The 24,162-nt window shown below is 39.5% G+C and overlaps 1 protein-coding gene across 2 annotated transcripts in view; it reads right to left on the bottom strand.

Moving 5' to 3' along the window:
* cdh5 (cadherin 5) overlaps nt 1-4,642 on the bottom strand; it is a 35,678-nt gene extending 31,036 nt beyond the window's left edge. For both annotated transcript variants that reach the window (XM_029280389.2, XM_065959589.1), the window contains exon 1: nt 3,610-4,642. The gene's annotated coding sequence lies outside the window, so the exon portion shown is untranslated. The remainder of the gene's footprint in view (nt 1-3,609) is intronic.
* Nucleotides 4,643-24,162: the final 19,520 nt, after the last annotated feature.

Raw genomic sequence — 24,162 nt, 5'->3', positions numbered from 1 at the left:
TACCTGTTAAAGCTGTTGTAAGTCGACACGCAGAAAGAAGCACTGTTTAAAACATGTCTTTTTCTGACTGAAATGAAAAATGCTAAGTGCTCCAAGAGTCAGCTGAAAGTTGCATTGACTAGACAAATACAACACTCGCTACTGACTGAATGGAGCAAAAGGACCACCACCCTGTGCCCCTTTTAGCTGACAAAGGCTTGATAACTTTCAGGAATGGTGGTGTGTAAATTATAGAGTCCTCAACCGTTTGCCACTGCTCCATGATGTAATGTCTGTGATTTGTTTTAGATATTTGTTGTCCCAAGAGATAGTCCGAAAATATTATGTAACCCCATGGACTACTACAGAGTAAGCATCCTGAGGCCACTGTGTGAAAGTGTTCTTGCGAAATATACAAATCTTAGTGGACAATGCAGTGTTCCCTGCAGGATGTTCTCCACGTTTGGTCAACTGGCCGGATATCCATACAGTTTATTAAGGTCTTTCATTTGTCGCCTAAGAATAATCCTTTTTTAATTCTTTAAAAATCCTAATGTTTGACTCTTAAAATATTAAACTTTTAGAGGAAATCAGTTTTGGCCAGGTAACCATGAATTTAATGAAGGCTATATTCTTGCTCCCATGGTGATGAAACATGACCTTGATCAGTTGTACACGTCTCATTTGTTCATAAGTTTTCCTCTGTTTTTTTGTCGATCCTTTCCAAAACTTGTCATGCCTCTTGTTGAGCGTCAGTGTCAGTATCTTGTTACTCACAAATCTCTTTGCAAATAAAGTCTTTCACACGGTTTAGTTTACTTAAGTCTTCCTTAACTACCCTAAAGTCTGGACTTTGTGTATTTGAGTATATGTATGCCCCACAGGGACTGATTTCAAAGCCTCAAATCTGTGTGTGGTGTCAGACTGCTGAATACTGTAGTGGGTGTCTGTTGTTGAGATTAAAACACGTTTAATCACAGAGCAGCTTCTAACAATCTGTCTGCCAGCAAGTCACACCAGGACCCACTACCAGTTACACACACACACACACACACACACACACACACACACACACACACACACACACACACACACACACACACACACACACACACACACACATAAACGCACACTGTGTCCTCACTGACACTGTCCTGTCACAGACTGTGTTTCGGACTCAGATTGGTGTTCACTCTTTCTGGTTTATTCTGTTTGCTTACACAATCAGACTTATCTGTTCTATAAAAGTGAACCGGTAATGAAGGATTTAGGCCTGCTGTAAAACCGACAGTAATGACCAAAATCTAAAAATAACTAAAGTTATCCACATTGGTTTTGGCTCAGCTGTCAGCCCCCATCTCTGCTTAAGGCTAAACATTTTCCAACTTCAGCAACCCAACAAAGTGATTTTCCTGTCCTTATAGAACAAATTCAATAAGCATTCACCTTCTGTAAATATATGACCTTCCAATAGAAACAAAACTTTGCTGAAGTCTGTCTAACCAGATGATTTTAATATATCTGAATGCATCACACTCTCCATATAGTACAAAGGAGATGTTGGAGGTATGGACCAAGCATGGTAAAATTAAAGTAAGAATATGCAACTTTTTGATCCAGTAGATGTCGCCCTTGAGCACCAACAAGAATCCAAAACAAACTGCTCTTTAGCGACACCTACGCTATTCTGAATCATCAGCTCTCCGACAGCGACACACCTTCAACCCCTCCTCACATTTGCACTAAGGCGTTAACAAATTAGAAAGCACCATAATTAAGTACTAAGCGCTCAGCACAAGTGGCGGACGGATTGCATTGTTGTGTTAGAAGGCTAATGGTAACGCTCTTTAGTTTGCTCGTAGCAAATTTCATGTAAATTTACCCGGAATGAGCGTGATCTAAAAACGCTTACATTCAAATAAGCAGTGAGTGCAGTTTGTTATTCTTCTTTTCTCTAGTCTTTGATTTTAACAGCTTTTAAACGCATGGGGATGAGCTGGCCGGCGGACCGACCGTCCCGTCCCTGTAAACACGGCTCAGACAACATCACAGACAGCGGGACTCGAGCGTCACACTCATTGTATACAGTCATGACTCAGAGAGATATTTACAGAGGATATATTGGATATCTGCTGCATTTATGTGTAAAATATTGCACATTCTTCATTTTGTTGAATGCACAACCATCTCAAATGTCGGATTCAATCTGTTCATGTGCTTGAGCACTGAATGGTCCTGTTGATTCACTAGGGGTCGGATGTAAAAACCAATATAAATATAATGTTTAGGGAAATCAAATCTCTTCCAAAATACTTTTGGGATAGTCAGTGAAGTGCAGAATACAGGTCAGACACTGAAAGAAAAAACCCAAACTGGGTCTTTCACTTGTAATCAGGAATTTCAGCTGAGCTAACATCCCCACATCTGGACAGCTTGTCAACCACTCTGACATATATCTGAATGAACGAACGAATGGCTCTAATCAGGAATCTTATGTGTGCATGCATGTGTGTATGAGAACATGCGTGTGCGTGTGTGTGTCTGTGTATGTGTGTGTGTGTGCGCGGTAGGGTGAAGTCTCCCAGATGGCACCCGAAGGATTTTCCCCCCCTGGTTAGTTCCCTCTCCAGGAATTAAAATACTGGGTTTAGTTGCATAGACAGCTTTCAATGTTATGACAGCATCAAGTCATCTCTGTCAGTATGGCTGATGCATCCAGATCCACATAAAAGACATGATTTCAAAGAAAGTATTGATGTGTGGATTAAATAACGGGAACAATTGCAATAGAGTTCAGAAGGGACTACACCAAACATTACAGCATCAGAAATGATTTGAATAACCTCTCGAACAATCACTGCTTTAGCCTCTCCTGTAAAGTGTGATTTCATAAAGCGTGTCCAGAATAAACTGTAGAAGAAGAAATAAAATATGAATATATAGCAGGGATGTCGATAGCAGACAACGTGACAATTAACTGACAAAATCTGGCTACTCTGAAGATATATATCAAAAGTTTAAAGGTAAAAAAAGATCTGACATCAGGTTGACAGATGCAGAAGAAAATGGAGATTTTTCTTTGTGGTACCCAAAAAAAATGAACAGCTGAACTCCTCCTGATGGATTTAGTTTGATTTAGATTTTTTTTTTCCCCCCCTGCTCTTTCTACAGATCATCCTGTATCGTCTTAATGGTCACAGCCGTCTGTGCTCAGGAATGACAGTCCACCCTCTGGGGAAAAGAGGGGGGGGGGGGAGCGCTCAATTACAGCATTCAAATCTACACCGAGCTGTCCGAGATCATTGGCGTAACATATGTGAACAATGACGGTTGGCGACAGTCTGTCCTTACAGGGGTTATAACCATGGTATCAAGTTATTTCTGCGCCTTCCTCAGGACATATTCACTTGTATTGATGAGCGTTTCACCCATGGGGTGACCGAGAAAGTAGCCCAGAGGGTGTTGAAAAGAACCTGGACTACGTTTTCCAGCACATTTTCAAACACATGAAAATATTACACTCCAATTTGATATAGGAAAGCACTGGATGTGCATGCAGACACATAAGTAATAGCAGAATATGTTTCCCTTTAAATTTTCAAAACATTGAGAGAGCAAAAGATCTCTTACCTTACAGACTGATGCTGCAATTCAAGCAGAAGTGTTCAGACCTCTGTATTCACACAAACTGAAATCCTTAAACGTGCCTCCCTTCCCACCCACTGGGTTTATTCTTTATTAATGTGGCAGGTTGTGGTAGAAATTAGAGGCTGGTAGGTGGTCGTGCGCTCAACAGGGAGTATAACCGCCTCCTGATTCAATTCTGTCTCTTCCTCGCTCTCGCTTCTTTTCTTTTTGACTGTGGGCGCTTTCTGATGTTGAAAGAGAGCAGCAGGTGTTGTTGTACAGGCAGGGATTTCTGTCTCCCTCGGCTTGTTTTCTTTTTTAAAACCAGTTTTCTGTACAAATCCTGTTTCTGGACTGTGGACAAGATTATAAGATAAGTCAGTGATGGTGGAGTATAGGTGGATGCCTCTTGAAGGAAAACGTATCCCAGAGTTAGATTTTCCGAAAGTTGAAACAATCTCCTGGAGTTCAACCAATTTAGTGTCTCTTCTCACAAGTGTTTAAAAAAAAAAAAAAAACTCCAGTGGCTCCAGTTTTAAAGTTTGATTAATGGTCTTGCATTTTCTTCCCAGGGTATCAAGGTTCCAGCCCAGGAGTCCAACAGGTTTTCAAGTGTCTCCTGCTCTTTTTTTGTCCCTCCGTATTTGATGTGGTTTTCTCTCCCAGTAGCAAAGCACAATGTTGAACCCCAGCTGTCTGACCACAGTCCTCTTTCTCTCACACAGGTCACTGCCCACTTCCTCTTCCTGTTATTGTCAGTGTTCTTCGATGGTGCTCCCTGCTACCGCTCCTCTTCCTGACCTGGAGGGGGAGGAGGAGGGTTGGTGGAGAGGAGGGGGACGAGAGGTATATGGAGAGGTATGGGATCGGTTGAAAAGCAGACAGAAAAAAGAGAGACAGCGGCAGAGAAGCAGGGAGGGAGCGCATATGTCAGAACCGCTCAAAGACGCTTGGAGAGGCAGAGAAAGCAGCCGGCTCATGTTCGTGAAGCAGATGGAGTGAGTGTGTGAGAGGCAAGAAGAGGGAAGGAGGGAGGGTGATGAAGAGTAAGGTGAGAGAGGCGTTACTTCTCCTTGAAAAGCAAGAGGGAAAGAAGAGAGAGAGAGAGAGAGAGAGAGAGAGAGAGAGAGAGACGAAGATTGGGGGGGGGGATTTATTATTCATGTGTGTGAGATAAGGATTAAGTTAAACAGGTTATTGGGGATAATCCTCAGAGATTTCCCCACATGAGGCTAGTAAATATTTCAGAGGGCTGACTTTGCCAGAGATTGTGTGTGTGTTTGTGTGTGTGTGTGTGTGTGTGTGTGTGTGTGTGTGTGTGTGTGTGTGTGTGTGTGTGTGTGTGTGTGTGCGAGAGAGAGAGAGAGAGAAAGAGAAAGAGAAAGAGAGAGAGAGCGTATCTGACAGAGAGATCTTGACTAAGCTGGTAAATGAGATGAGTCGGACGCCCCGCCACACACACACACACACACATTTCACCAACCCCCCTCTCTTCAGGGGGAGAGCCGGCCGTCAGTAATTTGCCGAATTGGACAGGAAAGCCGACTGTGTGTTTTTACATGAAAGCTCTCCTGTGGCAGCAATAGCGGTCCTGTCGTTCCCCCCCCCCCCCCCCCCCCCCCTCTGTCTTTGTCTGTCTCTCTGGTTATTTGCATTTTCAGTTCCACAATACATACAATATTTTCAATACAGCTGGGAATAGAGCTGTCTAACATCAACACGACAAAAAAAAAATCAACATTTACTTTGAGTCCTCTTCTCTCACTCGCAGTAGCTGTGTGTGAATCAGTGATACAAAATGTACTTTTTTCAACAAGTTCTACGAAATGAAGGACAAAACCGTTGCTCGTAAACGCCTTAGAAAAAAGTTATAACTGGCATTAATTAAAGCTCCTGTGAGGAATTTTAAGCTGGTTGTAAATAGACTGATTCAAATGAACTAATACTGATAATGGCAAAATATCATCACGGACATGATTGACTTTTGTCTTAAGTGATTATGGAGGGTCACAGGAAACAGGAGTGTTCAAGGTGCGACAGCATCCACCTAAAACCCTGTACAATAAAACCATCAGCTTATAATCATGTTTAAATATGTTTACTCCATTCTATGGAATGTATATGTAGAAACCATACCAGTACCTATATGTGATCGCTTTATGTCCAACTCAACGCAACACATTTGCCAGACCTCTAGGTTGTATATTTTACATTTTCTAAACCCCACTTGGCCCCTCTTAGTTTAAATAGGCTCCAGCACTCATGGATCTAAAAGTCAAACCAGACTCCATGGCAGTTATCAGTTGTCATCACGAGTAGGGATTTGAGTTAATAGGGTCTCATTCTGCCTTCTTGTCGGTGAGTAGGCCTTCATCATCTATTGCTTAAGTGGATAAACCAATAGTTTTATAAAACGGCTTCTTCTGCTGGCTGCTGGCAGGTCAAACCTATACCTTTTTTTTCTATCGATAGTCCTGAGTGCAGTAACCTAAAATCACAAGTCCATTATATATTTCAAACACGCAAATATTAAATGCCATGCACATAATAAAACTCTTTACAAGATGTCAATCAAAGTGAGGGAGAGGGAGAGAAAATCTAAAAGAAAATATATATTTATAACTATTAGAAAACCTTGTCAGAAACAGCTTACTTGATGGTTCTGATTTCTCAGGACTGTGTTGGCTTGGCAGCTCACATATCTCAATCAAAATTCGCCCCCCATTCATTGTGTATTGCAACTGTCCGAGTCAGCATACTGGGATATCTAGCTACATCACCTAACTGAGCTAGCAGCCACTTTTTAAAGTTTTTCTCCCTCCTTATGTCAAAATCATCCATACACAGAAAACGGTGATATACTGTTCGGAAAATAAACTTTGTTGAGTGCTGGATTGTTTGAACAGAAACCTAAAAGATAACAAGTGACCAGTGGAGATGGGCGGCCCGAACTGTTGGCTTAAAGTGAGCAGGTACCGAGAGGCTGAAGTTCATGGAGAAAGGACACAGCTCTGGTTGCAAGACGATGCCGTTTGGCAAAGCCCAGAGCTTTACGGGCAAAACTGGTCTACTGGTCTCAAGAGGAATGAGCGCAGCCTACGTCACCAAAATGCTGCACACTGTTTCTCCAAAATCCAAATCTACTGCATGACAAGCTGTCATCTTCACCGATGCATGTGCAGCGAGGAACAGCACACACAAGCATAAAGGAGCAAAGAGTAGAGAGAGAGAGAGAGAGAGAGAGAGAGAGAGAGAGAGAGAGAGAGAGAAAGAGAGACAGAGATGAAAAGGCATCAGATCGATGGATCAGATCGATATGAGCAGATAGATAAATTACAGACAGTATGTAGTTAGCTCTAATTTGAAAAGGCGACACAGTGAGGAGTTGGCTCTGATTCATAAAGTCAGACTGAGCAGGAGCAGAGTAGTGTTGTTGCACATGATTGGGCGGGACAGGCATGTTTTTTTTTCCGTTGGTTTGAAATTATTTGCGTAATCAATCTCAGAGATAACCCTGCCCACGTGTAACACCTAATATAAAAGAAATTCAAAAACGTAAATGACAAGATTTCCAAAATGGTGGGAAGGGCATTTCAATACTTTAAGAGCGATCATGTCATGCAAATAAGATTACAAATAACATAGTTATAGAAGCTTTTTGTGGATCTGGGTTTCTATAGGCGGTAAAGTTTACTTGAGTTACTTTATTTGAACCCAAAATAAATTGTGTTTTTCTGAATGTAACCAAGTTCAGGTCTGTTAGCGCTGATGCCAGATGTTTATGCAAGTTCTGATCCAGTCAGCTGTTGGTCCCGTCGAAAGCACTCTTATAGAAGTGATAACAAACCATTAAATGTTCTGATAACATCTGCAGTGGGTGTGTATTCCATGTGAACCAACAAGCTGCCATCACAGCAGGACAATATATACTTTATGGTGTGCATTTCTTTTCTTTTTTTCTTTCTTTTATTATTATAGGTTCCTTTTCTTTCTTACATTTCCCAGCTGAACTATAACAGTTTTCAGCATCTGGCTTTCTTTGCGGAAAAAAACAAAAAACGTTACTAACATATAACTTCAGGGAATATATCTCACTCTCTACACTCTTTGTCCAAAAGTGTGTGTGTGCATCTGTATGAGTGTGTCTGTGTCAAACTGTCATTTCAGAGGGATAAGTGAGAGACTAGAGACATTTATGACAGTTTCACACCAGAGAGAAAGAAAGGCCTGAAGGACAGTCAAAGGATTTTTGAAATTCTTCACCCAAAAGTGTTCTGATCATTATTTCATGTCATAGTTTTTTGTTTCTGTGCACTTACTTTTTTTTTGTGCCGTGAGAGTATTTGTAATGATTGGAAACCGTGCCTCTAAATTACCTGTACCTTGGGTTATATCAGGCCGAATATGGCAGACAGAGAGTGATTTATGTATGTGCAGAAAACGAACAAGGAGAGGAAATAACAAAGAGAAAGAGTTTGTCTACATGTCGGCTGTCTGTTTTTCTTTCGGTAGAAGAGGCGACATGTACGAGAGTGATGGATGTCCCACAAACAAATAACAAAACGTCACAAATATGATGGAAACTCTCTTGTTTACACATTTCATTTCCTCTCCCCCTCTGTGTCTCTCTGTCATTCTGTCTTTTCAAAAAACCCTCATGCTCTTGGCCTACTTTTCTTCAACGAAAAAAAGAAAACACTTTGGCACTAAAAATTGCATCCTCGCTCCAATCATGACATGTAAGGAAACGGGTGATATTCCCCCACTGGTGGTTTGACTGGAAGAATACCAGTGGGAGACGAACATCAAGAACTGGAGGACTGAGAGAGAGAGACGGGGAGAGAGAACGCCGACAGAGAGAGAGAGAGAGAGGCAAATGTCTGACATGACAGCTCTTTTTTAACAGTTCTAGATCTGCCTGAAGGGGCCGCTTTCATCATTAACACCTACAATGCTTTTGTATAAGCAGTGAGGAGACAGAATAACACGGAGTACATAAATCTCCACTGAAAATACTGCAGCAAAGGTGGGTCATATCAGGGTGAAGAAGAGCTGCTAGATGTCTCAGGTTGCTTCAAAGCCAACATATAAAGAAATACATTTAAATAATATAATAATAACTACTTACTTGCAGTAATAAATGAGTATGAGAATGAATTCACAGTGACCATAGTTTTATTAAACTGCTAAATTGCATGTGAAATAATAAGTCTCCCTCAAGGGTGTGAAAAGCTTTAAGCTTAGCTCTAAGACCATCCTCCTGTGAGGTGGCTGATGACAGCTCTGCACCACACTGTCACTGATTACAATTTTGATGGAAGAAAAAAATCCATTTGAGTGTGCATTCAAAAGAATCGCCAACATGGACGTCAACGTGATATATACAAATGTACAGAACATAAACAACCCCCAGACCAGGAAGTAGCACAGACTGCAAGTTACTGCTGCCTGAAGCCAAGGTGCCAGACGCTACCAAGGCTAGCCTGTCACTCCAGAGCCTGTAAGACCAGCTCCTAATACCAAGGCGAGAGAGAAGGTCTACAATGATGGCCCATACGTCTTCCGGCGCCCTTGAGGAATTTGGAATCAAGATTGCCCACTTTCTCAGACAGCCTTATAGAAGCCGATAGCTGCCATCATACCCCTGAAGATGGAGGGCGACTTCCCTGCATCAAGGAGCTTTTGCAATGAACTACAGAATCTCCAGGGCTGAATACGTGAGAAGATCTGCCTCATGTTGCCTGCACCATGCCACAAAGGCCCTCCTTCTGTGAACTGTTGTTGATGGGGCTCAGGTTTCAATCTGCCCAAACGTCAACCTCCTCTCGTGGTGTCAAAATGATCAGTGACAGTGTACAGGTGCTCTTAAACTTTCATCAGCCACCTCATAGGCCAACACAGGCAGATTGTCTTAAAGCTAATCAGCCACACCCTCGTCTGACCAATGTAGACATACAATAAAGTAATGTGTCATTGCCAAGATTTAGCAAGGTATTTGCATATGCTTCAAACTAACAGTTTTTTGCCTGGATTCATCAGGATATTTGCTTGAATTTTACTCCCCATATTGAGCTTTTCTCATTGTTTACAGGTCTGGCTTGCATGTTACATGTTGGTCTTCTCCTCCTTCAGTTTCCCAGAATTCGGTGACTCTGACTGTGGATTGAATTAACTATTGTTAAATATTTCTTCCCCCAATAGTAAGAAATAATGTTTAAAATCTCACTTTAGTTCGTTTTTTCTCTCTCTAACTCTCATAGTCCTTTCTAGGATTATAAGTGGTCTTGGGGCTAAAATGAACCTTTCTTGCCGCCGTTTGGCCACTGCTTGCATCATCAGGTGTAGGACTTTGGGTAGCGAACAGAGTCTGTCTACAAGGCACAGAGAGTATTGACAAGTGCAGTGGAGTATAAAGGCATGTCATAATATGACAAAAGCATGGGATAAGGTTGAAGAACTGTGAAGTGGTTTCTTAAAAGATGAGAGGAGGCGTCAGAACCCTCCATCTGACCTCAGTAAATCATTGATTCAAAGCACCTTTCTAACATGCTATGTTATGCACAGTGTTTCATTTAAATATTGCAATTACACAAATTTAGTGGTAGGTATTTTGTGTGTGAATAGGATAGATAAAGGTAACTAAATTGAAAAACTGAAAATTGATTCAAAGGGGAGAGGGTTTTATTAAGATTAACCCTCGCAACTTCGGTAGAACAAGCAGCGCAAGAATGCATAGAAATGTGTTTTTATTGCAAACAGTTCAATTCAAAAATTAATTACGGACTCACGGTCACAGCAGCCTGATATATACACATTTACAAAAGCACAATAAAGGTTCAAAATGAATAAACAATATATATAAAAATATATATAAATAACTATTAACTTAAAATAGGCATCAGCACCATTGTCTCCAATACTGGGACTGGTAACAAAACGTACTGTTGCTGATGTTTGACTCGTCTCAAACATCTCTGTTGCACTGCACCATCTATAGGTCTCTTCAGTCATATTCTTAAAGCATCATTATATGCTCTACTTGAAGCCTCTGCATGCTTGTTTTCTTATAGTTTATCCAGAAGTGTGCAGTAGAAAGAGGTGTACATTACACTTTCAGCAAAGAACACCAAACAACATCTGAACACACACTAAAGCTAAATGAATATTAAATGAATGTGCTGAGCTGCTTTACATCATCTACATTGATTTTGACTGTTAAGTTATTGTCTGTGATTTTAACATTTATGTTGGCGTAATCCAGCACAGCGGCATTGACCTATGTTTCCGTGAATAACTTTGGACTGACTCAGCGTTTGAGGCCACTCCCAGTACAAGGCACGATGTGGTCTTAATCATCTCAAAGGGTCTTACTATTAAAGATTGCAGTGACTGATGTTGTTCTTCTCAACCCTTTCTGTGTTGTCTTTGTGATGACTATCTCAGAGCACACATGCCTTCACACCCAGGTAATCCAAAAAGAAATCTGAAAAAATTCAGTAATTCACTCTGGATCACTTTTTCTATTCCAGCATAATCGTCTGTCTCAGCCATTTAGATGTAGAAAATGTCATTTCTTAAATAAAAGTTGTTTTAATGCTTTGTCTTTACTTGAATGAAAGTATTGTCGGTGAGAAAAGGGCACAATGAAGATATGTCTCCAGGTTCATAGTTTTTTAAAATAGAACTGACATAAAAGGCAGTCCTCAACATTATTACCCAAAAACAATAAATGCCTGCACCTTTCACTGACAGCCTGATTTTAGTTTCCTTTCTTTTTCATTGGCAGAACGTGTCTTAAGTACCATACCAGGGATGTGTTTTTCCTCAAGTGAAAATTATTTGATTCTATAAACTCTGAAAGACTTGAAAGCCGAAACACAACATCTAAAAAATAAATAAATGTATGTTAAGTAATAAATACATGTTAAATCATTGTTAGATTTCATCAAGTGATCAATCAAATGGTAAACTTGAGACTGTTCCCAAGAGAAACAAAAACATCTGTCTGTCCAACCCAAAAACTTTGCTGTTTTTGTCCAACCCTGCTCCTTTCCTCCTGTATTTGTCTTCACTTGCACTTTTACCTGTTGTCACCTGTTTTCAGGACATACTGTAGTTGTTGTCTTTTGGATTTTCTTGCTCACCAACGACTCAGTCAGCCCTCTTTTTCTTTGCAATAATTAATTCTCGTAGTCTATATCTCTTAGGACTAGAATTTTAACTCACTGGTTGTAGAAGGTTTGGACTAACTTAATTTGGAGGACTTATTGCACAATGCAGAACAACAAGTACCTCTCCATCCATAACAAGCAAGCATAGGTAAAGTATTGTCCTTTCTGAGATCTTATAATGACTTAAAATACCAACAAAATAACCAAAGATGTTTTGACCCATGGATGCACCATCAGCAGGATGGATCTAAGAAATTCCAGAAAATACAGTCTAGCTAAAGACTTAGGCTGTTTTGCTCAGCTGCCTCAGGCAAACTGTTAGTCCCCTGCTACATCACAACAAACAATTAAGAACAATTTTACTGAGTTGCATATGCATGAGTTAATGTTTGTTTGCTGAGCCTTAAAAGCAGAACTATCCAGCTTTCGCTTAATCTGCAAGTCAGCTCTATCTGGAAGTTCACTAAGCTCTCCATCTGTCTTTAGCTGCTAATGCTCGTGGCTAGCTGTTATTGATGATAACGGTGTGAAAGAAATCAAGTTTGCTGCCTTGTTTTGCTGAAATATGTTTGCATTAGATTGTGAAATTTCAGGGTTTGCAGCTTAAAATATGAATAGAGAGAAGTCTGTATCGCTTTATTCTTTTTCATGTTTCCACCTGTTACCTGTGTTTGTCTTTAGTGTTCTGTTAAGTTAAGACATAGTATGTGGGTCGCTTTATATTCAATAATTGATGAATAACCTAGAGACAGAAAAAAAGCAGAGCAAATATCTGCTCAGGTCGGGGTCTAATTTAAAACATACAAAAGTTGCTATTAATAACCAGAAATAAAAAAAAATATCCAAAGGCTTAGATGCTTGTGTTTTGTTGGACAAAGTTGGTGTTGTTATTTTATTTTATGGACTTAAGCATTTTAAATTAAAAGTAAAAGTGTGACTCACTCATAGCACTGCTGTGAAACTCTTGTGAAAATGAAGGTATGGCGGACAAAGAAAAGCGCCTAAATCTCCTGTGACCTCGGTTACAAAAAAAATGTCATTTCAGTTTTTACCAGCTTGAATTGTGATGACACAAAGATCCCGGGAGATGAGAAATTAACCCCTACTGCGTTCATGTGTGTGTTAATGCTTTTGTGTGCCTTTACAACGCATGCTTATGTGCATGTATTTGTGTGTGTGTAAATAGACAAAGATCCCTGAGGACAAATGATGAGGAGATGATATCTTGTGAAGTGTGCCCTTTAAAAATAGCAGGGTCGCTGTCAACATTACTCGGCTCTGGTTGAGCTCTTTGTTTCTGTGTGTGTGTTTTTATGTGTGTATGCCACCATGATCTTTTATTTCACTATTGGGTCTGTGTGTGTGTGTGTGTGTGTGTGTGTGTGTGTGTGTGTGTGTGTGTTAAGCATTTCTCCACTGTATGTATTGGAGCTCTCTGTGTGTGTGTGTGTGTGTGTGTGTGTGCGTGCGTGTAGACAAGTAACAGCTATTAGGAACTGTCATCACGCATGAGTGAGCGCTACATGGACTGTGTGTTTGTGTGCATGTGTGTGTGCTTATAAACGTGTGTGCGTCCGCACAGAGGTATGAGGTGCATTTAAGCAGAGCTTCTGTGACTGATGTACATGGTAATGTGAAATACTGCCTGAGGGTGACACAGACAGAGAGGAGGGTAGAAGGATGGGGGGGTAATGAAAGACATGTTGAAACAAAGGTGCAGCATGAAACAAATAATGAGGGAATCTTCATTAAAAGTATTTAAAATGTTATTTAATGCACTGGCTCAGCTTTTCTTTCCTATCATAGCTATTAAACTTGTTTTCAGTTAACTATATTAAACAACATTTATTAACTGTAATTGAAAAAACTTTTCTTAAATCTACTGACTTGAAGATCTACTCTACAAACTACTGACATTGAGTTTCCATTTTCTAAATACCTCTTTATACAGTTTGAACTTGAGTTTTTATTAACCAAATTTTGTGAAGATGATTAACCTGTCACTACTAGCTTCTATGTTCAACTTATCTGATGATATGACCAGTCACTTTATAGATCCAATGCATGAAGAAATACATCCTGGACTAACTTGTTCAACAGTCACCATGGCATGTAGCTCATTACCTATCTTTGATGATGATTGTGCAATCAGACCGTAACTCTGTGGCAGGTGCCCATATTGAAATTAACACAATTTACAATGTTGGTAAGTTCACTAAACTCTACATCCATTATTATCTATTGCATATCTGACATCCATCACTATTCCAGAGATTTCTCTAATTATTCCCCTTTTCAGGGAAATGTTGTGGACTTAACACCTAAGCTTTATCTGTCAGAGTAAGGTTTACGGTATGAAAATGTTCCTCTCAGTCTTTTTTCTGCTGCACTTTGGAAAATGTGTGCTCAAACAGGCCCTTTGGAGATGTTTCCCTTCATGACATCACAAAGGGCAGTAACCCCTTACTCAACGTGGGTGACACTCCCCCAGGTGGGTGTTTGTTTTGCCCTCTGAATCTGCATTATCAACCTTAACATTAGAGCATGGAGCGAGAAAGCCCAAGCCACCCAAGGCCTTCCAGAGGGGCGTGGTCGAACTCAGCTCAGGCTACAGAAACAGCCTGTTCTGAGCAGTGCTGTAGTAGAGGAGTTTATAGGCATGCTAAAATATAGAATCAGAGTGGATTTTTGGCATAAAACTTCACAGACATGTTTTGGGGAGATCTGAGACTTATTTGAACTGGTTGAAAGGGAGGATATTATGTGACCTTAAAGGTTCCATTTATTTTTGGGCTGCAGCTCAGTGCATTTGCTTATTCTCCTCTTCTTTCAGCACTAGTGTTGTAACATAGTTGTCAGCTTAGGAGACTTACAGGCAATTTTAAAGTTTTTCGCTTGGTATTGATTTGCATTTTTGGCTATTTTTTATGCTTTTGTCGTAGAGAAGTACAGTGGAAGCAGTGAGGCACGTGATGTAACCACTAGTATCCAATGCTCAGATCACAGGCCATTTCAGCCTGTGTCTCTAACTCTGCTTTTGTTGCAAACTTTGAAGAAAACTACACTGCAAACAGGAAAAAAATAATTGGATCCTAATATAGAACTGCAGAAAAGAAAAAATGAGGTTAAAAAAATCATGACTTAACTGTTGCTTCAATACAATGCATTGCATTATAAACACACCCTTAAAAAAGTACACATTTAAAAGAGATTATTTATATGAAAATAACTTTTTGATTATGAAAAATAGTCATTTAAAATAAATATGTTTTGTCCTGATACATTTTTTTTACCAACTTAATGAAATAGTTCTGCCATATTTAATCATCCCACCAGTGCCTGATGCAACGTAACCCCATCACTACACATCTCCATGCATCTTTTGAAGTGAGGGCTGTTTTTAGAAATTGTACTTGTAGAAAAAAGCATCATCCATTACAAGGTGTTGTGATAAAAGAAACATGCAGATAAGGTGGAGTCAAAGATTAATATGTGTGGGCTTGTGTTTAAAAATATTATGGATTTTCACAGGAGCTTTTGTTTAATATTAAAGCAGATGTAATTGGGGGTAATTAACACTAACTCTTTAGGGGATCCAATTCTAGTGTTTGACTGGTAACTTGCAAACTACTTCTGTGCTTTAGATGCGATATATAAAACTGTGATGAGGTTCTGAAAACATACTTTGGCTCTGGATGATTTTCTCTTTCTGACATCACCCAACAGAATTGGTATTGAAAAGGTAAACATCATCAGATATATTTTAGACTTATCTTGAGGGAAAACTAAAGTAGTAAGAAGTCTAACTTTTCTGATATTGTACATAATGGCAAAATTGTTCCCTCCTGTTTCATCTTTCATTCTAAACTATACATTGATCTCAGAGGTGGACTCAACAAGAGACATGCATTTCTGAATCAGAAGTTATTTAAAGTTGAAGTATATGTCAAATAAGCATCTCAAGTGGTGTATGTGGCTCAGAAGTAAAAGGGGTTGTACACTTACTGGAAGATCTGCGATATGACATTTGTACGGCAAGAAGCTGGGATCAATTTGTCTTAGTGTGAGACACTGAACCTGTAAAAGTTCCTCAACATGACACCATGGATGTATGGATGTGTGAGGGTGAATGTGGCAGTAGTGTACAGCACTTGAAGTGGTGAGATGCCAAGTGAGTGCCTATACCATTGAACTTTTACCGTTTACAGCCATAATTACTTTTTTTTTCTATTTTGACACAGCAAAGGAATTGGTGCAGTTTTTGGCTCCGATTGGATTTATTAATTTGAATCAGAAAAAAAAAAACGCTGTTTAATCTCACAATGTCAATCCAATCAGCAGGGTGGATGGGTCCAAATGCCTGAGCCTTGTCAAAACTTTCACAACATAATCATCTGGATAGTTGTTGTTTCCCGACATGAAAAAGAAAATTACTGAAAATCACTGAAATCTCCTGATAGAGAACAAAGTCAACGTCTGTTAAAAATATATCGGAAATATATTTAAGTAGTTCAATCTGGACCCAAATGATGGACTGACAGAACAACATTAACCAACCGTGTTGCTGGCACAGATTAAAGAAGTGCTTGTATTTCACTACATTCTAATAAACGCAGTCTAAAACGTAGTTTTAAAGTTTGATTAGGAAAGTACAATAGGTGTAGAACATTCCAGAAAGATAAGAGAAGTAAGGAGGGGAGATAAGGAGAGGAGAAATAGACTCAAGGATAGAGAAAGCTCTTGCTTACACACATATATACACACACACACACACACACACACACACACACTCACAAGTCCTATGTAACACTCCCATTAAAATCCAGAGATAATGACCTACAAATTTCTCTCAAATGGACTCTCCGCCCTGCTGCCTCGTCCTGTTCCACTCCCCCGTCTCTTCTTGTCTCTCCCACCTGTCTGTCTCTTATTGCTCATGTCTTTCATCACTCCCTGTGCTCTGTGGCCGAAACCTATCAGAGGTTGAATCAATGGCGAGATGGCTGAGGGTATCTCTGTGTGTCTTTGGGTGTGTGTGTATATCTGAGTTCTGCGTAAGATGTCTCTGTGTATGCCTTTATGCACATTATGAAAAGAAGTCTGTGAGTATGTGTATTTCTTCCTCATTATGGAGAGATTTTGTGATTGTGTGGTTTAATGCGCTCTGCCTCGCTCTCATCTCCGTATTTCATGTATCAAGAAATGCGCAAAAAAACACATTTATAAGTGTGTGTGTGCATGTGTTGGTGTGTGTTTCCTTGAGGATGCTAACTAGTGGATGCTAAATAATGCAGCGCTCTGACGAATGCCTCTCCTCCCCAACAACATCCCCATTAGTGATTCGGGGTTTGAAAATGTTAATGCTTTTAACACAGTCAGTGCTCATTCACGTCAAACTGGAGGAAATAGCAGGACTGGAGCAGCTCGCACATACAGTATACGCAATCATAGATAGAGACAAAACCAGAGAGACAGACTTGTACCAAGCCAGGGTATACAGAGGACAAGAACATGCAAAGACACTCACTGAAACACAGACACTGACACATACATAGGTTCATATATATGACAGACATACAGCTGAAAAGGATAAGTTTAAAAATTGCTTTTCCTCTTTTTAATTATTCAACAGACTATACCATCTTTACCATCTGTAACTTGAGCTGCAATAATGGTCTGGAGCATCTCAATAAGATGAACAAAACACAAGGTATGTAAAATAAATAAAGTACAATGAACTACCATTGTCTATTTAAGAAGTTAGAAGACCTTTATACTGTATGTATACTGGAGGGTCTTTGAGTTGTAGCTGTAAGCTTTTTGTCCATTTCCCTGAGCAATGTAACATTACTGTCTTTAGAGGGGTGTAAGACAAACTTTCTCTGAAACATGCAGTGTCATCAGCCACCACTCTTCATGTTCCACAGTCCAGCTTCCAAAGGGGACATGATGTCTGGCCTTTGTGGACAATAGAGAAGTTACAAAGATGTGATCACACACTGGCTTCACACTCTCAACTACTTCCAACAAATCAAATATTGTTCTAAATCTGCTGGAAGAATTAACAGCTGCAAAAGAGAGGGAGCTGTTATTTTTTTTAGTATTCAGGCTCACTAAAGTGGATATTTTGCCAATTTAAACCTTGTCCCTTTCTTTTCAATAACACCCCACCAGAAGGCAGCCCTATGGGGCTAACAACAATCCACAAATTGACCAATTAAAATACTTAAAAACACCTTAACCAAGTCAAAAGGACAGGATTTATTACAATTACTCAAACTTAATGATAACAAAGGTCAACTTAGAAAGTAATATAACAAAAGACGACAGGCAATCCCTGACTGAGAGGCACAGCAGTCCCGTTTTTATGGCGTTTGTTTACCTTTCAATTGTTGTTGGCTTCCCCAGGAAATCACATGTTTCACGTCACAATGCTATGAACCATGGGTAATTCCCTCACGTTAAGTCTGCAGATATGCCCACTTACGGAAAGGGTGCATAAAGGGCTTGTAAAGTCAGCGAGAGATCCATCAAAGACTTGACGATTTGACAGTGGGACAGCACTAAGCCCTCACAGACTTACCGGGAACGCGCACCAAAGTCAGTGAGTGTGTGAGGGTGGACATCGAGATTGGGCCATAGTGTGAAAAGAGTCTCATTTGTTAGTAATGGCGAGCACAGCTCAATAAAGCTGGGAGATATATTTTTTACTTCTCGCAACAGTGACGTTTGGCGTATGGTGAATTGGTCGACTTTTACAGCTTAGATTTCTAGTGTTTGCATTCCCTTGTTTTGTAAACTATCTCTAGAACATGCAAGACGAACAGTGAAAAATCACAAACAATGTATCAACAACATGTTGTGGACAAGGAGTTCCGGCGTTTTGGCAGACTACTATATTTTTCCTAGTTATTTTAACCAGAGTATGCAATGAATGAAGTGCAGCTGAGAGGGCAAAGCTGGCTCTTTGCCTGCAATGCATCCTGGTACATGTAGGCACTGCCATCTAGGCTTCACAGCACAAGCACTCAATGTTCTCTGCAAACAATGCAAACACTGAGAAATGTATTTAACTTATTTGATTTCCTAAATTTGACCATCAACACTTATTAGACCTCCACATAGAAGATGGTGAAATTCCGCCTCAACAGAGCTACATTTGTCACAAAGAGTCAGTCTTGTTGATATTTTTGTCCTAGTGGCACATTACGGTTCTTCTTTTGTCTGTAAAACAGGACACTTATAATGGCAAACCAGGCCAATTTTTTAAATTATGTTTGAAATCGTATGTCAATAGTAAAGGCCGTTATGTGAGTCCTAACATCAAAAAGTCCAAAAGGCTGAATAGACATATGTTCAGGAACACTAATCCACATGCAAAGTTTGCTTTCGGTTCATTTTCAGTTGACTACATCAGTCAGAGGGAATATTAGCTTTTTTTATTTTGGCATACATACTGTATGAGTAATATTCCTTGGAATGAAAAGCTCCCTCCTTGGATTTCAGTATCAACTCCCATAATTCACCCAGTGCCTTTTTATATGTTTTTCTAAGTGAAACTGTGAAATAGTAAACGTTTTATGTCCAATGCTGTCATAGTTTTTGAAATCCCAAATACTAACAATGGTGTGCCATACCAATCATCGCATCCACCAATGGTGGCATTTGTTTACAATGATCCTATCAGTGTACCTTTAAAATGTTTAAAATGTCTTGCAACATCTTACAGCTGCAGCAGCGAGCGGCACAGCTCCACACTTTGTTTACAGACAAAGGGAGTGATGCTCGACTTCTAAAATGAGGCAATAGAAAACCAACTCACATTGCAGCATAATGCATTAAAATTCAGAACCGTGAAACTGGCGTGTGTTTTATTCCCCCTTGTTTGAATTTTTTGGGTAGCGTTCAGAAAACAAGGTGAAAAGAATGAGCTCCCCATTTTAAATTTTAAAGGAAAGTGACAGAGAAAGACTTTATCTTTTCAAATGACTGAATTCAAATGAACTTGCAGCGCAACAGAAAATGTGTTCAGTTTAAACTGCCTGAGGCAGAACGGGAGAAATAAACATGCTCTGCACGTTGCCTTTTGTTATTCCTCCCTCTTTTGGTTTAAAAATGGAGCATCTTTAGAGGAATTCATCATTCAGTGTGACATTTTAAATGTATAGAGAAAACAATATACTTATGGTATGTCTATTGTTTCAAATGTAGTATTTAATAATGAACCTCCAAACACTATTGGAAAAATTCTGAAACTTATTTAATATTTATTTATTCTCTTTTTAGTCATTTGTCTACAGGTAGAGAAGTAGTGTAGTGTAGCTATCTAGGAACCATTTTGTGAGTATATGTCTCTGTATTAGGATGATAAAAATGTAAATTATTTCATTTTCAAGGTTACAGTTCTTTTGGATTTTCTTTGACACCCCCTGTGATCCTGAGAGAATCAAGGTTAAACTGTTCTGATGTTTTCAGTAGGTGATCTCCCTCTCTCCCTCTCTCTGATGATGCAACCTCTCCTCACTCCTTGCCAAATGGTGCTAACTAGTGCCCAGAATCCAGGACTGTCTCTAGCATGCCTTTTCTTGCTTATTCTTTCCTTTTATTTGGTGCTTTCACCCCACCCTCCCGAAATCTGTTTCAAATGCCCTCCATCGAGCGCCAAGCGGGCCAAAACAAATCTGACTGAGTTGTTTATCACAAGCGCTCGAATGTCAACTTGGCAAAACCTGCAGCTAAAGCTGTTGTGTGGAGAGGAATGAGAGTAATTACACAGACTGACAGACATAAACACACACAAAAAGCTTGTGAAAGATGCAACAGTGCTATCAGAGACGCAAACACACACACAGTTTTCTTTTTTTTTACAATAAACAGACTGAGGCGATACTTTCATGTTGTCTCTTAGTTGATGCATCCATTAATTGCATTCCTCTCTCTACCTTTCTCTCTTTTTGATTTATCTTCCTTTACCTATTTTTTATCATCCCCCTTCCCCATCTATCTCTCCATCTTCCTACCTAGTTCTCCTTTTCCACCCCTCTCCTTTCCCCCCTGTTTTCCCTCTTTTTCTTACTCTCTGCTTCAATGATTGGAGACTTCAAATTGCCACTGAATTTCATCATAAAACCCCACTCTGCTCTTACTGCCCTTGTTGCCTCCTGACAAACACACAACGCTGTGCAAGCACACACGCAACGCTCATGCTAACATGCCACCAGAACCTATTATTCAGGCTAACCATCAACAAACCCATGTCAAAAGCAATTAGAGGAAACGGGGGCTCAGGAAGAAAAAGCCAAAGAAAGAAAATTGGAAGTTTCTTGTTTGCAAAGAGGGGAGAAAATATTTATTGAAGCGTCTGATGCACACAAATCAACAGCAGTATGCAGAGCAGAGGAGGGAGATAAGAATGGCTGGAACATAACATGCAAATAGGCAGGCAATGTGTTTTGAGCTCAGCGCTCTCCCCGCGGCTGCAACTAACCACTTTTCCCATAAATATGCATATACAAAAACAAATTGACATGCAGGTACAGTCCCTAAATGCTCTAATTTCAGAATTAAAAATATCACACCCATCCATTCATTCTCCACCAGCCTTATACAAGTGGAAAAGTAAATGTTTCTTTCTTTTGTGTCTAACTCTGACATAACTTGGTTCATCTGTTTGTCAAATCCGATCAACGCTATAGTCTTTCTGGAAATATCCTCTGGGATGCAGGATATGATAAGTGTATTACCACCAAAAGATGATCGGAGTTACATTAGCAGTGATATCTACTAAGAAATGAGTCACATAACAAGTTTCTGTTCATAAACATTCTGAAAATGATCTGAATCTCTTGGTAAAATCATAGTCCGCACTCCGCATCACCAGAGGAAAGTATTAACCTTGCAGCATGAATAGTTGATAGGTCAGTGGATGATACGGACAAACTGTTTTTAAATCATCACAGGCCTTTTAGGCATTTATGCCGTTTTATTTACTGCAAGCCACTGTAAGATACCTTTTAGTGACTATTATTAAGGTAGTTGGACCTTTAATATTAGAACAATGTAGTAAATGGTTACAGTAAGTATGGTATTGGTGCATTTGTAGCTGAGAAAATATTTTATTTTGAAATATTATTTATTTATGGTGAACCTTCTTTACACTTTGTTATATTCTCTGTCATTAACGTCGATAGACTATTGCTGTGCCCTTTTAATCTTTAACCAGAGGGATTTTGTAAATATTTTGACTTAGTTCCACATTACCCATTGTAGCAGGGGATGCTCTTATTAATGATTCACACTGACACTTGTGTGACTGAATTGTGTTACTGACCTACAAGACTTGAAAACTCTTCTCTACGCTTTGTTAGTTCAAATGACGTTTTGATGTTTTAAGTGAGGTCACTGCATTGTTTCTCTGTGTACAAAAGGAAATTGGTCATACTGATGACGCCCACCTGAAGGTTTGGTGAATTTACTGTTGTCCCGTTCACTGTCACACACAACAGTGAGCTGGCTATCTGCCATCTTAAACGATAACGTTAGATTTCCCCTGAGTCAAACTTCAAAAGTCACTTCCATAAAAGGATTTCCTCCCTCCCCGCTCACATCTGGTAAAAATTTGTGAAAGGGGAGTTATGTATATGTGTGTTTGTGTGTGTGTGTGTGTGTGTGTGTGTGTGTGTGTGTGTGTGTGTGTGTGTATGTGTGTGTCAAGGGAGACAGAGAAAAAGACTTAATCTCATATAGCCAATCCTTAATCAGGCCTCTCCAGTCCTTTTCATGTTTTCCCTAGCAACAACACCTTCCCTTCTTCCAAGTATCCTCTAATCTGGGGACTGATGTTACAGACATGTGCATGTTTGTGTGTACATAATTGTATTGTCTCTATTTTAATATTTACCTTTTTGTACAGGGAGGTATGATGTGTGTTCTAGAGAATGCATACCTTTGTAGTTTATTTATTGTTTACATTTTAAGTTGAGAAACAAACACATTTTATTCTAAAATCTGAAACTCAATTAGTTGCCTCTAAGATGCTGCAATGTTGATTACACACCGCTATAATAGAGCATTTTAATTTGTCAGCCTGTAGAAAATGCAATATCATTAAGCCGATTAGGTTAGAATAAGTCAAACAAAGTTGATATTTTATCTTTCAAGTGGTTTATCATTTATAATTTTTTACATAAAAGAGACAGTTTGCATCCTCTAGGGAGCATGACTATGCTTAAAGCGTTTCCAATTATTGAATATTTAGATTTATTGTGTTTAAGTGTGAAGCTTTGGTATCATAGTGACACAAGAGGAGATGTCAAAGAATTTCTAAAAAATAAGAAAAGGTTTCAACCTCTATGGATCTGCAGAAATCTTGTGAAATTTTGACAGGTGCAGTGAAGAGTGGATCCTAAACCTAAATACTTATCTGTCATTTCTAAAGTGAGATAAGTACAGTTTAGCATCACTGCTGTTTCTATAACTGCAGTTCGAGCTATTGCTCTTCAGCTGTTGTCCGTTCAGAAGTTTCCATTGGTTCAATAGGAAGCCCGAGGTTTTTTGGCTTCACAGTGCTCTGTGTATGTGTTTGTGAAACATGCTGCTACTGTTTCAATAGGAGGAAGTCAGCATGACCCTGCACAGTAGAAGAATTCCTCGGTCAACAGCTGCAGAAAAAAACAACATCCCTGATAGTCACTGATGTCTAAGTTTTGCATTTCAGCCAGCTCACGTCACTTTGTTGACTTAAACTCATACTTACCGTCCTGTTGGTCACAGTGGGTGACTCATTAAAGAACAATGAACTAGTGACTCAACTCATTGGATCCTAGGTGAGAATTATGTAGCTGTATTGATCAGAAAACAGCCGTTGTGTGCATGCTGCCTAAAGTGTTTGAAACTTTTAAAACCACACAGCCAGCAAAGAGGAAAGCTAACAGAATCAACAAAAATAATTATCAACATGCAAAAAACACTCGATAGTTAAAAACTTGACATAAAAAACAGGAACTTAGAACACAGATGAAACTGTTGAACTATTGTGCGAGAGCGGAAACAAAAAGAAACCCAATAATTAGGAAAGTAACAGTCTGTATCTGGAATTTTGTACAGCAGATTCTCGGTTTATCATCCCATTTGTCCGAAATCATTTTTCACAAGAAGTTTTTTTTTTCTTAGTTAAGTAAGCCAGTATCATCTGTTAAGGTGGGTTGAACAACATATATTTACATTAAAGAAGTGACATCTAGGGGTGGTAGTATATTTAAAATGGCAGAAAAGCAAACGAGGAAGTCTAGCATAGAAAGAGATAGTCTGCCTCAGGTGGTGAAGGGGAGGGGATCAAGGGTGAGCAGAATGAAGTGTGAGCAAGCAGGAAGTTGCTTTTTTCCCG

This window comes from Labrus bergylta, chromosome 10 (assembly GCF_963930695.1).
Source record: "Labrus bergylta chromosome 10, fLabBer1.1, whole genome shotgun sequence".
In the NCBI taxonomy this organism is placed as follows: Eukaryota; Metazoa; Chordata; class Actinopteri; order Labriformes; family Labridae; genus Labrus; species Labrus bergylta.
The sequence above is the reverse complement of the archived record's forward strand: the minus strand, read 5'-3'. Positions and strand labels throughout refer to the sequence as shown.